Raw genomic sequence first — 2,707 nt, 5'->3', positions numbered from 1 at the left:
TCACGAGGCCACGCCCCTCGCCCCGCCCCTCGCCCCGCCCATCGGGGCGTGGCCTCGGTGCGCTCCTCCGCAGCGATTCGCTCGCGAATTTTGAGGCACCGCGGCGAATTGTTCAACGGGGTTTCCTTTGCTGGGGGGGGGGGGTAGCAGTGAGAGTGGGGGGAGTGAGAGTGGGGGGGAGTTATAGGGGGGTGGGGGGAGTGAGAAGAATGGGGGGAGTGGGGTGGGGGGGACTGAAAGGGGGTGGGAGTGATAGGGGGGTGGGGAGAGTGAGAGGGGGGAGTGAGAGGGGGGTGGGAGTGGGGTGGGGGGAGTGAGAAGGTGGGAGTGGGGTGGGGGGAGTGAGAGGGGGCTGGGAGTGATAGGAGGGGGGAGTGAGAGGGGGGCTGGGAGTGAGAGGGGGGAGTGAGAGGGGGTGGGGGGAGTGAGAGGGGGATGGGGGAGTGAGAGGGGGGAGTGAAAGGGGGGAGTAAGAAGGTGGGAGTGGGGTCGTGGGAATGAGAGGGGCGGGGTAACTTCTAGAATGCTCCGAACGAGTCCATTGCTTGCAAGAGCTCTTTGCGTACGGGTGGCAGCAGGGATGTTGCGTGATTGTTCTGGGGGGGCTGGGGGGTGGGGGCTGTTGCTGGCCACGTCGAGAGAGAGAGGGGGGGTCAAGGAGAGAGCGTTCGTGTAGTTTTGCAACTTCCCTCCGTCGAAGGAGCGTTAGACTACAGGTGGCTCGCGAGTGTGGGTGACGTGGTGCGAGTTGCGTGGCGAATAGCCCCCACCCCTTCCACCCCTCCCAACCCCTCCCCCACCCATCCCCCTACCCCCCCCGTCTCCCACCCCTCCCCCCTATCCCCCCTTCCACCCCACCCCTCCCCTTTCCACCCCCACCCCTTCCACCCCTCCCCCTTCCACCCCCCATCCCCCTACCCCCCGTAACAGACCCAGATGTGCCATTCGATGATTTAGATCCCAATGCGATGTAGTAATAATAATAATCGATTCGCGTTCGTCTCCTGCCTGCCGCCTCGTTTGTATCGCCGCGTGTAAATACCTCTCACATTGTTGGGCTGATCGCGACGACTGCTCCTGCTGATACATTCCGATTGGATTTCATTCTCGTTTTGTCGAGAGGGGAAATCTCCCCTCATCTCACGACACTCCCGCTCCACGCATTCCCCTCTTACTCTGAACTCACCCTTTTTACTCTCCCACCACTCTCCCTCTCATTTCACTCTCCCCGCACTCTCCCACCACTCTCCCCTAACCCTCCCACCACTCTCCCTCTCCCATCACTCTCACCACACTCTCCCTTCACTCTCCCTCTCATCTCACTCTCCCCTCACTCTCCTCTTCCCATCTCTCTCCCTGTCCTCTCTCCTCTCCCATCACTCATTTCACTCTCCCATCACTCGTCCCTCACTCTCCCCTCTCATCTCACTCCTTCTCTGCCATACTCGTAGCGAACTCTACACGGGGGGGTGGTGAAGATGTCTTGTGGCTCCCAACTAATTGACCCTCGCATTGTTTTTCCTTTGCATATTCCTGTTTAAAATTTTAACTTTTAAAATATTACATTTTAGAGAGATAAATGGGGGTCACAAGAACATCTGGGCCACCCTGTGGTTTGAAAATTCAATACCCTTGCCAAAAAGAAGTGGCCTTAAAGGATATAAAATATAGTATAAAAGATCCTTAGACGACGTTTCGGACAATGATTCATTCGTCAGAGCATATATATGCTCTGAATTGTTTTTATGTTTGAGTTTATTTTAAGTTACACTGATCATGCCGTGTTATTTTAATAGGGTAATTCTTGGTGCGTAAACACAGCAGCAACAGAAGAGGGTAAACCATGGCAGAAAATTGGATCCTTAAGGAATAATTCACGACTAACAAAATCTGTGAAGGGCAATTGCCCGAAACGTCGCCTGTTCCACCCCCCCCCCTTATTGTCAACCACCTGAATGTAAATGTTTGTTTTTGTATATAGCTGTTGTTGTTGCTCTGACATCGACACGAGCTATAGAGATTTCGCCCAACGTCTTCTGAAAAATAAAATATTAACAAATAAATTAAAAAAACACGCTTTAATGAATTGTACTGTCCGAGCTGCCCCTCTCCCTGCCCCCTTCCCCCATCGCCCCTCCCCTCCTTCCACATCCCCGCCCCTGGGCATGGCTCCCCGAGGCTTGGCGTGACGTAAGGGACCGTGGTGATTTACAGGCAACGTCAGTTGAGCGTGAACAATTAGAGCCGTTAAAAAATATTGTTTAAAAATATTTTTAATTTTTTTAATGATAGAATATAGTATTGTCATCAGTATGACATAGCTATACCAAGTGTGCAGTCGATACGACATTGGGAATACGGTTGAAATTGAGTTACGATATTTTTTCATGCAACACACACAGTAAGTTAAATAAAAGCGTGTAAAAAGTTTTAAAATATATGTTTTGGATTTTTTTTATGAAAGAATATAGTCTTGTCATCAGTATGACATATCTATACGAAGTTTGCAGTCGATAGCACATTGGGAATTGTGTAAAATTTTAGTTACAAGATTCTTTTTTTGAGCATACAACAGACGAAGTGAGTTAAATAAAAGCGTGTAATAATAAGAATTGGTTTTACCCTTTCTGGCAATAAAACAGGTTCGCCTTTTGGCGTTCTCTGGTCTGACACTGCTGGTGAGACTGGGCCCTCAAGAAGGTTGTCT

This window comes from Lampetra planeri, chromosome 32 (genome assembly GCF_965212315.1).
Source record: "Lampetra planeri chromosome 32, kcLamPlan1.2.h2, whole genome shotgun sequence".
In the NCBI taxonomy this organism is placed as follows: domain Eukaryota; kingdom Metazoa; phylum Chordata; class Hyperoartia; order Petromyzontiformes; family Petromyzontidae; genus Lampetra; species Lampetra planeri.
This window is presented reverse-complemented; position numbering follows the sequence as displayed.